Source organism: Camellia sinensis, chromosome 10, assembly GCF_055761805.1.
Source record: "Camellia sinensis isolate YWXY chromosome 10, ASM5576180v1, whole genome shotgun sequence".
In the NCBI taxonomy this organism is placed as follows: Eukaryota; Viridiplantae; Streptophyta; class Magnoliopsida; order Ericales; family Theaceae; genus Camellia; species Camellia sinensis.
The window spans coordinates 37929860-37952750 of record NC_138970.1 but is presented as its reverse complement, the minus strand read 5'-3'; positions in this window follow the sequence as shown (position 1 = coordinate 37952750).

Below are 22891 nucleotides of genomic sequence, written 5' to 3'. Positions count from 1 at the left end.
AATTTTTAGCAGCCGTAGCACCTCTCTTGGGAAAAACAATACCAAATATATATATATATATATATATATATTGTTGAATTTTAGATTTTGTAATCAAATCTTAATTGTTATCAAACTGAATTAGGTCTTCAAAAAATTAGATATAATATATTAAAATATATTATACGTAAACTAAACCAAATTAAAATTCTTTAACAAACCAATTGGGTCTCAAACTCCAATAAGGAGATATACCCCAACAATTCTTCCCCTATCGACTTAGGTGGAGACATCAACCATACCTGCCAAAATTCGACACTTCAAATATTTGTTCCTCGACAAAGTCTTAGTCAACATATCCGAAATATTATCATCTGTGTGAACCTTTTCGAGTTGTAACAATTTCGAATCTAACACATCACGAATCCAATAGTATCTCACATCAATGTGTTTTGATCTTGAATGAAAAGTATAATTCACTACGCCAAAACAGGGCATTAACGGCATTTTTTTAACGGCGGTAACGAAAACCGTCGTTAAAGGTATCATTAACGGCGGTTTTGTTACCGCCGTTAAAAAAACCGCCGTTAATGCCCACTTTTAACGGCGGTAACAAAACTGCCGCTAATGCTCAATCATTACCACCGTTAATGACGGCGGTCTTTGCCGGCGAAACTTCGGCGAGCTCCGGCGAAACCATCTACAATAAAGTAAAAGTAATGTTTAAATATTTATTTAGGGAATATATTTTATGAAGAGTAGCTATGGTAGAGTGGTTAGTGTGGGTGGATGAGAGGTTGAGGGTTCAAGACTTGGGGAGTGCAAGAAGAAAGAATTATTTTTTGAAAAATTTGAACCTATTTACGGCGGTAAAAAACCGCCGTTTTTGGTCCTATGTTACCGCCGTTTTTGGTCGACTTTTTACGACGGTTGTACTTTTTTCGACACGCGTATAAACGACGGTAACAAAACCGCCGTTAATACCGCCGTTAAAGGGTTTAACGGCGGTAAAAAACCGCCGCTAAACCCCAATTTTGGCGTAGTGATTTTTACTCAAGTGAATAGCACTTTGACTATCACAATAAAGCACATACTTTTCTTGCTTCAAACCCAACTCTTGCAAATATTTCTTTAACCATAACTCTTCTTTGCAAGCTTCTATAATGGCAATAAATTTAGTTTCGGTAGTTAAGAGAGCAACACATTTTTTGTAATTTAGATTGTCATGCCATAGTTCCCCATGCAAAAAGTCATCAAATACCCCAAAGTAGATTTCCTAGAATCAACATCACTAACCATGTTAGAATCTGTGAACCCATCAAGCATCGACTTCCCATCCCCAAAACACAAACACACCTTCGAAGTCCCTCAAAGATATCTTAAAATCCATTTTACCACTGCCCAATGTTCTTTACCCGGATTAGAGAGAAAACGACTCACTACACCAACGACGTAAGCAATATCCGGCCTTGTACAAACCATGACGTACATCAAAGAACCAACTACTAAAGCATAAGAAACTTTTAACATCTCTTCCTTGCCTTTCTCACTTGTAGAACATTGATGCGAACTAAGTTTGAAGTGACCCGTAAGTACACGATCAACTGGCTTTGCTTTATTCATGTTGAACCTCTTAAGAACTTTTTCAATGTAGCTTTCTTGAAACAACCAAATCAGCCCCTCTTTACGATCAGGAACAATTTTCATACCAAGTATTTGCTTTGCCGGCCCCAAATCTTTCATAGCAAAAGACTTGCTCAACTCTAATTTCAACCTGTTAATCATAGTGTAATCTTGACCCACAATTAACATGTTATCAACATAAAGCAAAAGAATAATAAATTTGCCATCCGAAAATTTTTTCACAAAAACACAATGGTCCGAAATGGTTTTAAAAAAATCATTATTCATCATGAAAGAGTCAAATTTTTTGTACCATTGCCGCGGAACTTGCTTAAGACCATATAAACTTTTCTTTAATTTGCAAACAAATTTATCTTTCCCTTTCTCTACAAAACCTTCCGGTTGCTCCATGTAAATTTCTTCTTCAAGATCACCATGAAGAAATGCGGTCTTCACATCAAGTTATTCAACTTCAAGGTTTATACTTGCAGCTATGCCAAGTACAACCCGAACAGAAGACATCTTCACAACTAGTGAGAAAATTTCATTAAAGTCACTACCTTTCTTTTGCCAAAAGCCTTTCACAACAAAACGCGCTTTGTACCTCAGATTCTTGCCATCATTCTTCAATTTGAAGACCCACTTATTTTTTAGAATTTTCCTCCCCTTAGGCAACTTCACTAAATCATAGGTGTGATTTTTAAGTAAGGAATTCATCTCCTCTTCCATGGCCTTTTTCCAATCACCTTTCTTTGCATGCTCAATTACTTCTTGGTAACTCTCAGGCTCCCCTTGATCGGAAATCAATACAAATTCATTGGGAGGATACTTTCTTGAAGGTTGTTGGTCCCTTGTAGATTTTCTCAACTCAAGTTGTGGTGGTGGTTCTTGAGTTGGATGCTCTTCCTTAATTTCGGGCTCAACTTCATTAGGATTAGAATCATCATCCACATCTTCAATAGATGGCTGCATATCTCCTCCGTTTTCTTCACCAACTGAAGATGAAGGAGATGGATCTATGTCAATGAGATCACTAGTTTTTGGCTCCGGTTGATCACATTTGCCAAAGTCTTCAATTGTTTGGTCTTCAAGAAACACAACATCACGGCTTTGAATGACTTTCTTGTCAACCGGATCCCACAATCTATACCCGAATTCATCACGCCCATAGCCAAGAAAAATACATTGTCTTGATTTACTATCAAGCTTGGACCTCTCATCCGTTGGAATGTGAACAAAAGCTCGACAACCAAACACTCTCAAGTGCTCATAAGATACATCTTTGCCGGTCCAAACTCTTTCAGGAGCATCACTATTCACAGGATAGGAACGCGACAAATTGATCACGTCAACCGCTGTCTTCATTGCCTCACCCCAAAAGGATCTTGGCAATTTAGCTTGTGAAGCAAACCCCTTGTTTTTTCCACAATGGTGCGGTTCATCCTCTCGACAACGCCATTTTGTTAAGGAGTCTTCTTAATTGTCTTTTGGTGCCGAATACCTTGGCTACAACAATACTCATCAAATGGCCCAATGTATTCACCACCATTGTCTGATCGGATGCACTTTAATTTCTGTCCTGTTTCTTTTTCAACCATGGCCTAAAAATGCTTAAATACTTCTAGAATTTGATCTTTAGTTTTTAGTAGAAAAGCCCAAACTTTCCTTGAATAATCATCAATGAAAGTAATAAAATAAAGTGCACCACTATGTGTTCTAACTTTTAAAGGACCACAAACATCCGAATGAATCAACTCCAACACATTTTCTTTTCTAGAAGTAACATTTTTATGAAAAGAAACTCTATATTGTTTACCCGCCAAACAATGAACACAAGTTTTAATATGTGTACCTTTCAAACCGGTTAGAAGCTCTTTCTTGAACAAAACTTGTAACCCCTTTTCACTCATATAGCCAAGCCGCTTGTGCCACAATTCGGGAGAAGTATCATCTTCAAGTGCATTGACAACACCTTTACAAATTTTTCCTTGCATTGAATAAAGTGTATGAGTCTTCTTACAGTTAGCCACCACCAAAGAACCCTTTGTGAGATTCCATATTCTATTACCAAATTTGTTGTTGAAGCCTTCATCATCTAGCTTCCTAATAGAGATCAAATTGAGGCGAATGTCAGGAACATGCCTCATATCTTTAAGTAACAACTTGCAGCCCAAATTTGTTTCTAAGAAAATATCACCCATGCCAATAATCTTTGACAAACCTTCATTACCCATCCGAACAGAACCATAATCTCCTTTGGTGTAGGTAGCGAAGAAATCAACACGAGAAGTCACGTGAAAAGAAGCACCAGAATCATTCACCCAATTGCTCTCTTGGCCCACAAAATTGATACAATCATCTTCACAAACGACCATGAGATCATTGGTAGTAATTGTCGTTGTGTCTTCTTACTTCTTATCCACACTTTTGTCATGCATTTTCTCTTTGTTTTTGAACTTTCGGCATTCTCGCTTCATGTGCCCTTTCTCATGGCAATAATAGCACTCAATGTCTTTCTTTGAAAAAGAATCATTTCTTGATTTGTCACGGCTTTGATCACGACCATGAAGAGTCTTACTCCTCCCCATTGTTTTGCTTCGGCCTCTCACAACAAATGTTTTTGAATAAGAGAAACCCGCTAATTTTTCTTCTAGTTTCTTCATTCAACAGGCTACTAGTGACTTAGCCCATTGTGACAACTCCATCAGGTGCCGAATTACTAACTGTCACAACCAAAGTCTCCCAACTTTTGGGCAAAGAACTAAGTAGCATCAAAGCCTGCAATTCATCATTAAAAATAATTTTCATATAAGCAAGTTGGTTAACAATACTCTTTATTTCATGCAAATGTTCCGGAATAGGGCTGCCATGTTTATATTTTAAATTAATCAACTTACAAAATAGAAAGGCTTTATTTGTGACTAATTTTCTATCATAAAGACTCTAATTTTTTTTTTCCATAAATCATGTGCCGAAGTTTCAGTAGCAACATGATGAAACACACTGTCATCAATCAATTGGCGGATAACACCAACGACTTTTCGATTAAGCCTATTCCATTCATCATCTTTCATATCCTTGGGTTTGCCACTATCACCCTCAATGGATCTATATAAATCTTTACAAAATAATAGGTCCTCCATTTTAATTTTTTAAGTTACCCAATTACTTCCATTGAAACTAGACATATGACCCACATTCCCCTCCATTGATTACACAAATAAATAAATCCAAATAAACCGTAAGCTCTGATACCAGTTGTTAGAGAAAATATATGATTCCCCACAAGTAAATCAATCAATGGGAATAAAAATTAATGCGAAAAAATTAAATCAAAAGGTAACACAAGAATTTTACGTGGTTTCCTCAATGTGAGATACGTCCACGAGATCGAAATCCAATTCCACTATCAACCAAATAGTTTTCAAACGATTACAAACGAGACACGAATGGTCTCACAAACCATCTATAGGTAAATTTCAAATAATTACAAATAAATAAGAGGAAAAGATCTCACCAAATAGATGAATCAAAATTTTTAAAATCAAAATTGTAGAAGACTCAAAATAATGAACCAAATAAGCACTAAAAACCAAACCAAACGCTTCAAAGCAAAGCAACAACCAAGGCACACTATTGCTTGTTTGTGAAAGCAATACACCTAGCCACACCTTAGCCGATTAACCCACTGAATAATGATCAACTTTGTTAACCCACCAAATTGTTTTTTTTAATCAATGCAATTTTTAGCAGCCGCAACACCTCTCTTTGGAAAAACAATATCAAATATATATATATATATATATTGTTAAATCTTGAATTTTGTAATCAAATTCTAATTGTTACCAAATTGAATTAGGTCTTCAAAAAATTAGATGTAATATATTAAAATATATTATGCTTAAACCAAATTAAATTAAAATTTTTAAACAAACCAATTGGGTCTCAAACTTCAAGAGATATACCCCAACATAATAAAACAGATCGTCTGTTTAAATAAAAAATAATAATAGATCTTGTATTTATTTATTTAATTTAATTTTTTTTATTTTTGCTTTTCTGTTTTTTAAATTGATTAGTTGTGTGAAACTTGTAAGTTGTAAGAGGAGAAGCTGATTTTCCATTTGGATTTCCTCTCTATTTGTATGGTAAAAGAATGGAGGACAGTTCAACGGAGTCAACGTCTTCGTTAAAGATTGGATTATTAGTGGAAGAAAACTCGGCCCCCATCTGTGGTTGCGCGGCACCGTTCGACTCATCATTGGGCAACTGCAGCATACAACATTCCGACCAGGGTAAACCTTTGTATAACTTTTTTTTTTTTTTTTTTTAACAGTTTGTACAACTTCTTGGCTTTTTCTCTAACATTTCGTCGCATTCACTTAAAAAGTTAATTTTTTAATAAATATAGTTTTGAGATTTGCTAAAAAAATAAGTTGTTATTTATGATTTCAAAAATTACGTGCTATTTATTAAAATTTCTAATTTCATAATAAATGTCTTTTTTTTATTGATAATGAGTAACGTTACATCTCTCTAAAAAAATTTCCCCCAAACTTTTTTCAATGATGTGGTAGATAATTTTAAAATGAGAGAGAAAAGTTTGAACAGAGCAGATTGGTTAGTATTTTTTGCCACATCAATAGAGGGAGTGTACGGGGAAAAATTGGGAGAATGAAGTATTTATCATTAATAAATTATCAAGTCAATTAATAATTGCTAATGATTTCAATTATTAATTCAAGTAATTTTATCATTGTATAAAAGAACATTTATAAATTTTATTTGTTTCAATTAATTTTGTTAAAGGAAAAATTTTAATAAGAGATATTTGTAATTTTTCAAATCATAAAGAGTGATTCATAAGCAAATCTCAATGGTGCATTTGTAATTTTAAAAAAAAAATATTTAGATTTTTTTATTTTTTTTTATTTTAGTGATTTGTTTTTTAATTTAGGGTGACATACCAATAAATCTAGTGATCTTATGAATTGTTTAGTTCTCCACTTTTTCTTATAGACCCAAAGGTCTCATTCTAGTAAGCATAAACGTACGTGTGCTATGTGTTGAGGGATAAATGTGAATTTTCTCATAATGTTGAAATTACTAAACGTAACACTTAAAAAAAAAATCATTAATATATTTTTTCCAAACGTAACATTTTTATGTAACACTCAAAAAATGTAACACTCCAATGTAACACACTAAACAAATTATTAGTATACTCTTCTCAAACGCAACAATGTAACATTCTAAAAAAATTCCTTACTGTACTTTTCCAAACGTAACACTCCAATCAATGTAATACACAAACATTTCTTAGTACATTTTTTTCAAATCTAATACTCCAATGTAATATATTAAAAAACTCCTAAGTGTACTTTTTCAAATGTAACACTTCAATTAATGTAATACACAAAAAAATTTTAGTGTATTTTTTCCAAACCTAACACTCCAATGTAACACATTGAATAACTCATTAGTGTACTCTCAACCATAATAATGTAATATTCCAAAAAACTACTTAGTGTACTTTCTTTAAACGTAACAACGTAACATTTCGAAAAAAACTTCTTAGCATATTTTTGTCAAATGTAACACTTCAATCAATATAACACACAAAAACTCCTTAGTATACTTTTGTAAACGTAATAATCTAATGCAACACCAAAAAACCACACTAACTGAAATGTATATTTCAATGCTCGACAATTAACACTTAAGCCACCAATTCCTCTAAAAAGAATCTTTCACATCTCACATTTCCATTTTCATCTCAAAAATGAATCAGAAAATTGAAAAAATGAATCACAAAAGGGCATCCATTTAAACTCAAATGATAGCAAATCAAATAAATACAACTTTAGAAAATAAAAATGATTAATTAGTATGTAAGAAAAACTCTTAGAACTAAATGGATCAACATTCCTTCATATTAGATTTATAAGTAAATTTTTCTTAAATTTATGGCAAATTTTTTTACTTTTTTTTTTTTAAAGAATCTAATAAGTATAAAAAAAATGAAAAAAATTTAATTCCCCCCCCCCCCCCCCCAAAAAAAAAAAATCAAGTAGAACCTACAAACTAATAATTTTTTTTTGAAAAGCTAAAAAAAAAAATCCTAAAGATGAAAATCACTAAAACAATCAATCCAAACAACCCGTAAAATGTTGTCGCTTTAGAAGTATTAAAACAAAAATTTCTAAATCTACAAATAAATTTTTGAAGATTTCTGTTGAGGGAAATGTTAAACAAATACAAAATAATAATAAATTTCGAATTTGATCCATTTTTCAAAAAATTTAGGATAAACTATAAATACACTCTAATGTTTGGTTAAAATACGAATTATTTTTTGTGATTCTAAAAATTACGTCACGCACTTTAAATTTCTAATTATATAACTAATAACTCATTTTATTAATAAATCATTAAGTCGATTAATAGATTTTAAGAAATGAACCATTTTAAATTGAATGCTAACCCCTTGATTCCATTGGGAAGAGAGTAATTGAACTTTTTTGTCTTCTCTTTTTTCTTTTTTTTTTATTAGCAAAAATAAACTTTATTGAATCAGAACTAAGGATAAATCTTTTACGTTTTACATCAATAAAGATAGACACAAAAAATTCTATAAACATCGTAGTGAAACCTACTTATCCCAATTGGGTTTGCACTCAGGGCTGGCCTTAGGCATAGGCCTACCAGGCTATGGTTTAGGACCATTCAAAATAGACTAAAAAAAGGGGGCCCTCTCCTATTATAGTCTAGTGTAATATATTATATATGAGTCGCCTCCTATTATAATTTAGTGTAATATATTAGGTATGTTTTAAATCCAAAAAAAATTAAAGAAGGCCCAAACTAATTTAAAATAAATTGATCCATTAAAAAATTAAAAGACTTATTCAAAATTAAAAGGGGCCATTCTCTCTCCATATCTAATTCTTAACCTTAACTCTTAATTCAATTTTCTCAAAAATTTGAGAAAAGCAGCACAACAGAGCACTAACGAATTTCTCAAGAATGTAGAGCAACAGCACACCATAGGTAGGTCTTTTTTTCTATTCAATTAATTAAACATGTCTCGTCTTTTGCTCAATTGTTTTTATAATATTGGTTTTTATACAAATTTGCATCATAAAAAAGAGTTAATTTCTTGCTACCTGTGTTAAATTTTTCGTTGAATGAAAAAAAAAATGTGAAAAGCTCCAAAAGATCTAATGATATTTATTAATTGATTATCAATTTTGAGTCCCGAAAATCTCAGGACCGAGCTTGTAGGCACTCCCTCCTAAAACTAGTTGAGGAGAACTCAACTAGCAGACACACAACAGATACAACAGAAAGAAACAAATGAGGCTAAACACAACAAACCAAAGCAAAGACAAACACTCCTCATATCCCCCTGATGAAATATTTTGTCTCTTAATTTCAATTCAATTTCTAAAAATGAGTTATTTGGTATTAAATTGACACAATATGAAAAATTCAATGGTTTAATTAATGCCATTAGAACTATAAGAATCAAATTGTCATAAAAGACAAATAACAAATATAATTTACCTTTAATTTTACTTGTACTTAATGAATGAAAGCTTTCAGGTATACAAAAAAATTTCAAAAAGGTGCAGGATTAATGCATTCTGTGCGTATTTTTTTTGCACTAGGTACCTTTTATTTTGAAATTTATGTGTGTTAGGTTTTATTATTGGCAATCCTGTTTGACAAGGATTTCTTTAAGAAGTTGATTTTCTTCCAAAACTATGATTACTTTTGAATTTTTATAAGTAATTGGATTTCTTCCAAAACTAGGATTACTTTTGGATTTTCTATAAATAGTTGGCTTTTTTCCAAAACTATTGAATTCCTCCAGATCTTCTTTTTGGTTCTTAAGGTTTATATCTGGGAATATTTTATTAGTTTTCTTTGATGTTTTATTGAGTATTCAACTCATGGTTTAAAGAGAGTACATCAAAGGTTTTGTTTGCTATACACAAGAGAGAGAGTTGTTCTTCGATGGATTCTGAAGAATTTGAGCCTGAAGCTTCGGTAGATTCGGGAGTGGCTCATCATAAAGACAATTCCGAGGTGAATACGGGGTTGGAAGAGGCACATAGAGGTTGGTTCAATTAGGCGTGGATTCGCTAGGTAATTGAGAGTGTACCTGTGTAATTCCTTTAAATCTTCTTAGTGAATTGTTTTGTGGCTGTTGCCCGTGGTTTTTTAATCACAGTTGGAGGTGTCCAATTGTGGTTTTTTCACATTAAAATTGTTGTGTCGTTTTGTCTTGATTGTTTGATTGGGATTGTTTTTTTTTGCTTAAAATTGATACATAATCACAAATCAACATCTAGAGGATTTCTAGATTTTTCAATTGGTATCAGAGCAGGTCGTTTTATTTTTTTAAAAAAAATATTCTTTTAGAACGAGATCTTGTTTGATTTGTGATAATGGATACAATTCATGAAGGAAATTCTATGGTTCGACCACCCCTACTTGACGGATCCAATTATTCTTTTTGGAAAGCTCGGATGAGATCTTTTTTAAAATCTATTGATGAAAAAGTTTGGCAATCCGTCATGAATGGGTGGACTGAACCAACAATTGCCGTTGATGGATTTACAATCCCCAAACCAATTGATAAGTGAGACACAATTGATTACCAAAATAGTAACTGGAATAGTAAAGCCATCAATTCTCTCTTTTGCGCTGTCACACCTGAAGAATTTAGTCGTATTTGTAATTGTGAAGTCGCAAAAGAGGCTTGGGATATCTTACAAACTATTCATGAGGGCACTCCTTCTGTTAAACACTCAAAACTTCAAAGGCTCACATCTAGTTTCGAAAACCTTTCAATGAAAGATAGTGAGACCTTTGATGAATTTTATGCGAAGTTGAGTAACATTGTAAATTCCAGCTTCAAATTAGGTGAAAAAATTCCAGAATCCAAAGTTGTGGGAAAAATTTTGAGATCCTTGCCCGATTGGTTCCAACCAAAAGTTACGGCTATTGAGGAGGCTCAAGATGTTGACAACCTCAAGCTGGATCAGTTGGTTAGAAATCTCCAAACTTATGAGGCACACAGGAATTTCAAAACGAAACAAAAAGATATTGCTTTTAGTAGTGTTCATAAAGTTAGAGAGGATTCTGATGAGGATTGTGATATAGATTCCAAGATTACGGCTGCTTTTGTTAAACAATTTAAAAAATCTTTTTTGAAAAAGAATCCTAATCTTTTGGAATCTACTCATTCTCATAAATCTAAAGGCAAAGATAAACTCAAAATTAATTCCATAGCCAAGAAGGAGAAAGGAAAGATACAAGGAAACTTTGAAAGACTCCAATGCTATGAATGTCAAGGTTTTGGCCACTTTGCTCAAGAATGCCCCACTCGGTTGAGGAAAAAGAAAGCCCTCGCTATCACTTGGGATGATGAATCAGAATCTGATAAAGATGAAAGTGACAATGAAGATCAAGGTGAAGAGGGACATAAATAATTTCTTGCTTTCATGGCGGCTTCCGAAGCTGAAGGACAAACAGATTCTCCGAAGATGTCAGTTGAGAATATCACTGATGATGAATCCTCGGAGAGTGATCATGAAGAGCTTGAGCAAGCTTATGAAAAGTTGTATAAGGAATCTCTTAACTTATTCAAATTGAATGACAAACTCACAAAGAAACTCAAAGCGTGTGAAAGTGAGAATGTCAAACTGAAGGAGGAGATTTCCGAGGCCAAGATTAATGCCATCAAGGTAGCTGATGATCGACAAGTTCTCTGTGCAAAACTGTTGACTTGTGAGACAGAGAGGAATGAGCTGCTGCAAACCCATGCCATGTATGAAGAAAAGATTGAATCTCTCGAGATGTCACAAGTCGCTTTGGAAGAACTAATGATCAAGAAAGAGCAAGAGCTCAAGTGTGCAATGGCTACCATTGGTCTTTGGAACAAAGAATCAAAGACTTTGGAGGATATCATTGGGTCTCAACAAATGATTTGTGACAAGAGTGGCATTGGCTTTGGTGGTAAGAAAGAGCAAAAACAGAGTGCTTTAACACCTCATGATACAAGAACTCAAGGAAAGGGAGAACAAAAAATTCAACATAAGGATGGACTTCTCAAACTTCTTAGAGTTGGTAAGGTAAAAGAAAAGAAGGTACACCCTGCTTTTATTTGTCATCATTGTGGTATGCATGGTCATATTCGCCCTTATTGTTATAAGTTGCATGGGAAAGTGTATTTGCCTAGACCTAAGAATAGGAAGTTGGAAACCATGTCGAGACGGGTTCCTATTGCAGGGGAAAGGAACCACAATGTCAAGACACCACCCAAGAACTGCAATTCTCACAACCTTGTTCGTACTAAAGCAGTTTGGGTGAGAAAACTTGACTTGTGTTAATTTGTTTATTTGTTTTAGCTTTTGGGTTTTTGTGTGTTGTTTTTAATGGAAAAAAAAAAGTATGCTTGTTCATTTTTTTTGTCTTGCTTTATTTTTGAAAAAAAAAAATCCCAAAAAGATTTTCTTAGTATGGTTTTGCAAGCTTGAAATTTTTGAGTGGTCCTTGGTGCATATTGGATTTGATGAGAATATCCATTACATGTTAATATATGTGTGCTTTCTGTGGTCATTACTCATTTTGGAGTGTGTGTTTTTTTATTAGTATGTCTCATTCTGTACACACTCTTGGATTAGCAAATTTTGGAGTCTTCCGCCTTAGTGATTTTTTTTTTATGGACTTCTGACATTGGTCTTTTGCGTTTCTAGAGGAATTGACCTATACTAGCATATCTTGGGTGATGTTGAGTCTCTTAACCACCTACCATCCTTTTGCATCTCCATGGCTTTCTCCTTAATTCTTTGCAGTCTAGCCATGAGGAAAAGGCTACCTCAGAGTCACCAACCAGGCCATCCTTATTATATCTATGCTTCTCTGATTCGATTTCCATACTCTTGAGCGTGTCAGCCACCAATGATTGTGCAAAAGAAAAAGAAAAAGAAAAAGAAAAAGAAAAAGAAAAAGAAAAAGAAAGAGAAGAAGACAAAATATGCAAAAGAAAGAAAAAAAAATGTGCAAAAGAAAGAAAGAAAAAAAAAAGGAAAAGATTCATTGATTGAGGGGGAGCCTCCGTCTTTACTCACTAAATACCCATTGATTCCTAGTGGTTTGACTTTCCTTTATCGTGCTTAAGATTCTCTTGTCGGAGGTCCAACTTTCATGTCACTACTAGGATTGAATCTAGTGTTTGTCGAACTTCAAGAGTCACACACACACTTTTATCACGGGATCTATGCTTTTCACATAATGCATCACTTTCTTGCATGAGGAATCTTCTACAGACTGTGCACATTGTGTTTACTAGTAATTGTGCTTCTTGGATAGTCTTGTGTGTTTTAAGGTACTAATCTGAAATTTCTAGTTTGCACCACCATATTATTTTTGTCGTTTTCTTCTTGTTTATTATTTTCAGTGTTTGTGGTTGCTTTTAGTGAGGGGGAGTTTGGTTCATCTTGACTTGGGTTGGTTTATGATCTTGCTTTTGTTGTTGGTTTATGATCTTGCTTTTGTTGTTTGAGAGTTGTTTTTCATGAGTCTTAGTTTTCATCTATTCATGTTTTCCATCTCATGTTTCAAGATAATCTTGTCCTATGTTTATTGTTTTTTCTTATACTCTTGTGGGACTAATAGTTATTTTGGAGATTGTGGCACTAATAGCTGTTTTGCAGATCATGACCTTAAAAAAGAAGTTGGTTTTTGTTGGCTGTAATGGGTTGGGGTGTTTAGGATTTTATTTGTTAGATGCGTTTTATCACGGCATTGCCAAAGGGGGAGATTGTTAGATTTTATTATTGGCAATCCCGTTTGACAAGGATTTCTTTAAGAAGTTGATTTTCTTTCAAAACTAGGATTACTTTTGAATTTCTATAAGTAATTGGATTTCTTCCAAAACTAGGATTACTTTTGGATTTTCTATAAATAGTTGGTTTTTTCCCAAAACTATTGAATTCTTCCAGATCTTCTTTTTGGTTCTTAAAGTTTATATCTGGGAATATTTTATTAGTTTTATTTGATGTTTTATTGAGTATTCAACTCATGGTTTAAAGAGAGTACATCAAAGGTTTTGTTTGCTATACACAAGAGAGAGAGAGTTATTCTTCGGTGGATTCTGAAGAATTTGAGCCTGAAGCTTCGGTGGATTTTAGAGTGGCTCATCGTAAAAACAATTCCGAGGTGAAGACGGGGTTGGAAGAGGCATATAGAGGTTGGTTCAATTAGGCGTGGATTCGCTAGGTAATTGAGAGTGTACCTGTGTAATTCCTTTAAATCTTCTTAGTGAATTGTTTTGTGGCTGTTGCCCGTGGTTTTTTAATCACAGTTGGAGGTGTCCAATTGTGGTTTTTCCACGTTAAAATCGTTGTGTCGTTTTGTCTTGATTGTTTGATTGAGATTGTTTTTTTTGCTTAAAATTGATACATAATCACAAATCAATATCTAGAGGATTTCTAGATTTTTTAATTTGTTTTGAAGCATTGCTTATGCAAATCAAACCTGGAACAAATGCAGAGATTAACATCATTCATTTACATATAAATGCTTTCAATAATGACAATAAACTAAGCTAATATTATGACACAGACACAGACACAGCCACAGCAGCCGAAAGATTGATCCCTTGTATTTACAAGATCCCTGACGAGCTTCGTGTACAAAAGGAAAGCGCGTATAAACCTCGTGTTGTTTCTATTGGTCCAATTCACAGTAACAACGAACATCTGAATGCAAACGAGCCCATCAAATTGAGTTACAGAGATTCCCTTTGTTCTCGAATGCCAGGAGATGAAACAATGGAACTCTGTAGGAGTGCCATGAAAGACTTGGAAGCCAATGCAGAGAAATGCTATGCAGAGAAGGTGAAATTGATCATAGATGAAAAAAAGATTTCGCTAGCTGAGATGATGTTTATTGATGGTTGCTGAACTTCTATACAAGTATTACTCTATAGAAAACAAATTATTAAAAAGAAGCATAGATGACCCTGTTTTCAGCAGCCTTATGAAGCTCCTCGCTATCAGGCACGACTTGCTATTGCTAGAGAACCAGATTCCCTTCTTTGTTCTTGAAAAATTGTTCAGCCTTACCATAGAATGTATCCCCGATCGTTCCCACGACGTTTCTCTTACTGAGTACGTCCTTTCCTTCTTTGGCAATAATTTTAGTTTCGGAAATGATAACCTCAAAAAGAAGGTTAATACAAGTGATTATCATGTACTCCATCTCTTACACCAGTGCTACCTTCCTAATGATGAATCATGGGAAGGGAAAGGGGATGAGGATGAAATTGAATTCCCAAAAAAGAAATTCAGATTCCCATCTGCATCAGACCTCGATTTGGCAGGAGTCAAGTTCGTGGCGGGTACTGGAGAAGACATGTTCAATGTCAAATTCGATAAACCTCAAGGCCTATCACGGTGGTTCCATAGAGCTCGTTTTGAAATCCCAACTTTATCCATTTATGATGACGAGATGTGATTGGGACTCTCTTTCCCACCACCCCACCACCCCCACATACATGTGGAGTTGGTGATTGGAGGAGAAGAAAAAAAAAAAAAAAAATTAACCAATCACAGGTCAAAGGGGGTCGTGGGGGTAACTCCCTGTGGGGGTGCGGATCATCTTTCTTACGATGACACCGAGCCATTGCTGAGAAACCTCATCGCTTTCGAGCAATGTTGCCTTGCTGTTCCGCGTTACATGACATCGTATGGCTTCTTTATGGACAAACTCATAAATTCGGCTGAAGATGTTAAGTTGCTTGAAAATGCTGAAATTTTACATAACTATTTGGGTACCGGCGAAGAGGCCTCGGATCTCTTCAACAACATCTGCAAGGAAGTTGTGGTCGGAAGGTTCTATTTTGAAAAAACATGTGAGGCCGCGGGCAATCACTGTCGGGAACTGTGGCCAAGATTTATGGCGTCGCTGAGACGCGATCACTTTGCTAATCCATGGACAGGCATAGCTGTCTTCGCTGTCATTTTCATCTTTGGCCTCACGATTGTGCAGACATTTTACACAGTCGCCCCCTTTTACAAGAAATGAGTGTTGTTGATAATCACTATTTGGCATAAATTATGTGTGAGACAGATATTAATAAATTATGTGTGAGACAGATAAGAATAATGATTGTGTTTTCTCATTATTGTATTAGATTGATTAAAAACATAAATTATGCGCGAGACAGATATGAATAAATTTTCTTTTATTTATTTGTATTTAAAGGGAAAGTTTTCAATTTCGTTTTAATTTTCTGAGTTTTTTTTTTTGGGTGAATAATTTTCTGAGTTTAGTTTTTTGGAAATTAAATTTTTTATTTTTCTTATTTTTTTGTTTTTAGTAAATATTTTAAAATTTTAAACAATATTTTTACTTTTTTATATGCACTTTACTTAGATGTATATAAATAGTAAAATATTTGTGAAAAAATATTTTAAAAATTAATAAATACACAAAAATACAAAAATTATTCTGAATTCTCATTTTTTTTTTAAATTTTTGGTATTTAATGAATTTTTTAAAAAAAAATTTCACAAATATTATATTTTTTAAGTGTATTTATGCTAGGTGTATCTAAAAATTAAAAAAAAAAACTTAAAATAATAGAAAAAATTCGGTGAAACCAAAAAATACGAAAATCAAAAAGTAGAATTTTTAAAAAGTGTTTTCTGGAAATACCAATCAATTTATTTACTCACAACTTCTTATCTTGTTCACTATTTCTCATGAATTTATAAAACAAATATGATAAAAGAGTTATCTTTTCTCACAATTCCTTATTATTTTTCACTAAATCATCTCATCCAAATGACGTATATATATATATATATATGAATAATAATCCTGTAACAAAAAAAAAAAAAATTAAGATCACTCATTATTATTATTATTATTATTATTTTGGTTTTAACAATTACACAATTGAATGTAAAGCAATTGCTTCCCATGACATCGTGTACCTATAATCAGCGAAGCTTCGTTTGTGAAGCAAAAGTTGGGTTTTTTTTTTGGGACCCATTTTAGCAAAAAAAAAAAAAAAAAAAAAAAAAAAAAAAAAAAAAAAAAAGTGATTTTTTAGCTTAATAAGACAAAATATCACATTTAACCTATAATCATTACATTCTTTCTCTAACAAAAAAGTTAAAAAAAAAAAAAAAAATCAAAAAGTCAACCCACTTTCCAAACGAACCCAAATTCGGCTTACTAGACTAATCCTATATAAATTAACAAATCATACCAATTCTTTTTACTTATTGATGAGTAATCATGTTATTAAGGGATAATTACCCCAAAAAAAAAAATTAGATTGCGTTTGGTACAGCTTTTTCTAACTATAATTTGAGAGTATGAGTTGTATTTTGAGTTTGTGAGTTTTAGAATTATGATTTGAGTATGAAAAATTTGTTTAGTGAAAGAGTTTTGAAAAGAGTTTTGAATTAAGTGGGAATTATTGATGTGACATATGATATTTGATACAAAAACTTACAACTCATAACCAAACATATAACTCAAAATTCCATTAAAACGTATAACAAAAATTTAAAAATTCAGAAAATATTTTTTTCGAATATATAAAAATTAACATAGGTCAATTGCAAAAAAAAAAAAAAAACACAGTTCCGGTTAACCAGCCGGATGACCGGTGGGACAACTGGTTAGGCCAAATTTGAATTTTTTTTTTTTTGAAAAACGCATATGAGACAGAGTTTTCTGCAGTGTTTTCTCTTAGTTGTGGAAATACAATTTGAAAAGCCTATCCAAACGTGAAGTTTGAATGTGTATATTTCCAAAATTGTTTCAAACAAGGAGCCTTGCAACAAAATATTTTTTTAATTTTGTCAATTTAAACACTGAACTTTTAATTTCTTTTCAATTTAAACCATTTGACTATTTTCATTAAGTAAAATCGATGAAAAAATAAATATTTTAGTTATTAAACTCAATAAAAAAATATATTTTAGACATTTTATATATATCTACATTGAGTTTAATGATTAAAATATTATTTTTCCATTGATTTTACTAAACAAAAATAAGCAAATGGTTTAAATTCAAAAAAAATAAATTAAAAAAAGGATTTAAATTGACAAAATTGAAAACTTATGATTGATTTTGTTACAAGACTCAAATCTTGGGGGTTTTTTTTCCCTAAATATTTTAAAATTTTAAACAATTTTTTTTTTATTTTTTAAAATGCATTTTACTTAGATGTGTCTAAAGAGTAAATATTTGTGAAAAAATATTTTAAAAATTAATAAATATATAAAAATACAAAAATTATTCTGAATTTTTTTTTTTTTTTTTTTTTTTTTTTTTTATGTTAGGTGTGTCTAAAAACAAAAAAAAATACTTCAAATAATAAAAAAAAATTATGTGCGGCAGATATGAATAAATTATGTGTGAGACAAATATGAATAACGATTGAGTTTTCTCATTATTGTATTAGATTGATTAAAAAAATAAATTATGTGTTTGACAGATATGAATAAAATTTCTTTTATTTATTTGTATTTAAAGGGAAAGTTTTCAATTTGGTTTCTGTAGGAAAGAGTTTGAGAAAGGAGTTGGAAAATTCGAAGATCTTCAAAGATCCTTGAAGAACAACTTCAAATTCTCTAGAATATGATGAGAGGCTTAGATTCTTCAATAATCTCAACTTAGGAACACAACAACAAAGGAGATGATGGAGATAAGAGATTGAGTGAAGAAGAAGGCAAAATGGCTAGAGAATAGAATAATGGCAAGGCTCTCCCATTGATCTCCCACTTTCACTCTCAAGGTTGATAATGGAGAAGGGAAATTAGTTCTTCCTAAGAGTTAAAAATCTCCAAAATCCATCCCCTGTAAAGCTATCGGTGGGTGCTATTTATAGGCACCTCATGATGTAGGATGGAGCCCATGTGCAAGGCACATGGGGGATATTCTCTCTAACCACCTTGTCCGAGGAGGTGACCTCTCCGAGGAGGTGACTTCTCCGAGGATGAGAAAACCCCGAAGAGGAGATCAGTCCCTCGGCGAACCCTTCTTCTTAGCCACACCTAACCAATGATCCCCAATCATCCCAAAGGGTCAGGGGTAGTCCCAGAGGACGTCCTGCCGCAAAGTATTGCCGAGTCTCATAGACCCCCCGAGGTCGTGCCACCTCGACCCGGGTATAGGCTAGTTTAACCGAAGAGTGAATTTGTCTCCACTCACCGTCCTCGGGATCGGGTCCTTTGTTCGAACTCCATTACGCCCATGGTTCTGGTGCGTAGATCCCGGAAAGCTCCGAGCCCGCAAGTGTTCTGGGACTTATTAACGGAGTGACTTCTAGATTGCGTCTGAATCCGTTCGAAGCCAAGTGTTTCGGACCTCTAGGTTCGTGGATCCGAACCCTTTCGAGTCCGAGTGCTTCGGATCTCTAGGCTTGCTTAATACCCTTTCGAGTCCGGACCCGAGTAAGTCTCTAGATTTGTGGATCCGAACCCTTTCGAGGCTTAGAGCCATTCAGCCCGTTTGACGGCGATAAATCCAAGCCCACCAATCTTGGACTTGCGATAAATTCGGGCCCACTAATCTTGGGCTATTGGGCCTAAATAATTTAGTGGGCTTAAATTAGCTCCTCTTACATTTGCCCCTTGCGTGTATGAGAAATTGTAATTTTCTCGGACATGCATAATTTCACCTTATCAGCCATACTTCACATCATGTTTTCGAGAATATTTGGCCTTGATAAAATCTATGGATAAAAACTGAGGACTCACTGTAAATTACGGATAAAATTGACAACTAATATTATTATTATTATTTTTTTTTGAACTTTTTTTTTTTCTCTTTTTTTTTTTTTTTTTTTTGGAAAGAAAATCAAAACTTGAATTGTTTAATGCCCCACCAAACCAACTTGGACATGTAATTCATACAGCAACAACTAAATTGCCAAAGAAAATAATAATAATAATAATAATATTTTTTTTTTTTTTTTTTGCAACTGATTTTTTTTTTTTTTTTTCGAGAATAAACAAATCAGAAAGCTGACCCCCCTTTTTTTTTACAATATATAAACATATTGCTTTTTTAGGCAGTCTCTCTCTAGAAACTTCAAACCCAAAAAATAATTTTTCCATTAGCAAACAAACAGGTCCTATATCATGATGACCCATGTGATCTCTCTCTTTACAAAAGTGGAAACCCACTTTTTTTTTTAAATTGGAAAACCGTGAACCGTTATATGTATATATATATATATATATATGCAAAATATTTGAGAGGATAGGCCATCACACCCCTTTTTTTATTCTATTTAAAGAAAGAGATAACAATCCTAATCAATACCTCTCACCTTTTTGACATAGCCATGTCGGCTGAACAGCCTCAAAACTTTTCTGATCCTCTCCATCAAGCTCTGGCATAACCATTTCTACTACTACATCTGGGTCTTCTTCGTTACCCTCCTCCTTTCTCTACACTGGGACAAGACCCAAGCTTGCTTTGGACTCCATTTGAAGACTACCACCGTCGCTTCTCTAAATCAAGAAAGCAGACACCACGAATTTTTTTATTTTGTGTACAGGAGATCAAAATTCAAGGACCCATTTCGGCACCCAGCTTTCTTCTTCAGCGTTCCTCAGCTAACAAAACAAATCGTGGCCAGCTTGCGTTGCAACTACTAAAGACCACCGACGTCACCGACACACCGATGCCGACTCCTCTGCAACGTCATCATTTTCCAACCTCGCCAAAATAGTGCCGTCGTTGGTTCGGCTGTGCGTCGTCCTCGTCGGGGCCGTGCCATGCTTCCACAGTGCTTACTCTACACCTTACCTCACTAACGATTTTTTTTTTTTTTATATATATATATATATTTTTTTATTTGCAGGAGATCAAACTCCAAGGACCCATTTGGGCACACTCTCTCTTGTTCTCTAGATCTGTGAGTAAGTGTTTAATACCCCATCTTCTTGAATTGTCCCAGATCTGGGAGTGAGCTCTTTATATATATATATATATGGATTTTGATTTTTACTCAACTAATTTCATTCCCTTCACTGTTTCAGATTTATTGATCTTTGGACTTCAGGATCTAGTTGAATCTTTGTTCAAAGCCCTCTTCCTTTTTCTTCTTATATTTTTGGATCTGTGGGTATTCCATCTTATTGTTTTGATGGACTTTTGTGCTCAAAATAAATATGTACTGATACATTTCCTAATTTGGGAATTCTGGTGATGATTTATTTCAGTCTTGAGGCTTGCAAACAATCTTGAACTAGTGAAGACAATACCCACCGCTAGCCTCTCTCTGCTGGTTTGCTTCTGGCTTTGACGGTCCAACGCTGACCACACATATCGCCCCACTCAACGTGACGTGTGTGGTTGCCGACTCTTCTGTGGCACCATCGCTGCTTCCGGCTTCAGCTTATCCGACGTCGACCACGCACGTTCGCCCTTTCAACGCAACGTGTGTGGTCTTGCCCAACCTAGCTCCACATCGCTGCTTCCGGCTTCAGCTTATCCGACGTTGACCACGCACGTTCGCCCTCTCAACGCAACGTGTGTGGTCTTGCCCAAGCCTAGCCCAGTCTTGTTGATTACAGTCTGTAAAGCCTCTCTGATTTCAGCTTAAATTTCCAGTATCGGCTTCGGACTTCACCTCTCTAACTGCCCAAATTTGTAAGTATGACATTCGACCCCCTCTTCCGAATATAAATATATTTAAATATATATAAATATATTTTTGTGGCAATGTAGAGGGCTCAAGCAGTCTGATGAAAATAAAAATAAAATAAATAAAAACTGAATCTGAATATGGACTCAATTTTTGTGGCAATCCCAATGATATTTTTTTTTTAGCTCAAACACTGTGATTTTGGCCATATGGAAACATGCACTAGCACTTGAAACCTTATTGAGGTGCTTGGCTTGAACATAATTTGTTGAACTTTATCACCGAGGAAAGGAAGAATATAACTTGTTGACTAGTATTTGAGCTCCATTTTTGACATGGAGAGAGAAAACCCTGGACTTATGAATATGGACTTTGGAAAGGACATTCTTGTAATTTGCATAATGATCCATTGAATCTTGCTACTGATAAGCAATGTAATATACTTCGGATCTCGGGCCTGAAATTTACTATTGAACTTCACTCTGTCCAAATTTTGAGCCCCGTATAAATTGGACCTTTAATATGGAACATAGTGACTTTAAGAAATTGACCCGATTGAACTTCATCATGAAGCGACCTATGACATTGTACCTCTTATTGATGATAGAAGACGAAAATCTATATGTTGATGATGCACCCATTGGTATTAAAATTTGTTGATAAACCCATCATGTTGCATGTAACAATATTCTGAATTTTAATACGGTCAACTCTTTAATATTTATACCGGTTATTTCAGCCATATGTCTTCTCAAAAGAAACCCGTAGCTCCGGGGTCATCAGAACCGGCTCTCATGAAAGAGAGGGATGTACCTCCGGCATCTGAGTGGAGGAAATCTCCTTATTTTGGTCGGAAGGACCCCTTCTGGCAGGCGGCTACCTCCACCACTTCTCTTCTATCTCCGAAGGGGGCTCCATTATGTCTCACTGAGGACACTGACTCTGGACACGAGGCCTTCATTTCTCCTTCCTCGGTGCTACGCTTTCGGATTGAGCGGGGGGACTTTCCATACTGTTATCCTCAGTTCAAGGCCTTCTCAAACCCTCCTTTTGGTTGGCAGGAGTGGGTCGATGATGTTCTCTCGGACAAGAGCTTCTGTCAGCAGCTTCAAGAGGCCCGCCTATTGATCCCAGTGAAAATATCTCGATCCCTATCCATCCGTCGCAACAATGCTAGCCTGGAAGCCATGGCTCTTCGGTGGAGCACCGAGACACACACCTTTATACTTGGCCAGCACGAGATGGGGCCCACCCTTGAGGATGTGTTCATGTTGCTGCGTCTGGAGGTGACCGGCCCTGATGCCTTCGACCCTGAGCAGACACCCCCCGAAGATGATTCTTTGATCCAATCTCTGAAGCTAAATCTTCAAACTTGTGGTCGGTGGAGTTCCGTTTTTGATGGTTCAGCGAGGAGGACTAGTCGAGTAAGGACGGACCGTGCCTCCTATACTGCATGGATCCGCCACTTCTTCAAAGATCTTCAGCCCTTGGTCAGAGATGCCGACCCTAACTCTCGGGAGTATGAGGTCGGTCCGATGTACGACTCCAGGCTCTATTTCTTGGGATTTCTGGCTTGCTTCCTTTCATTCTTCA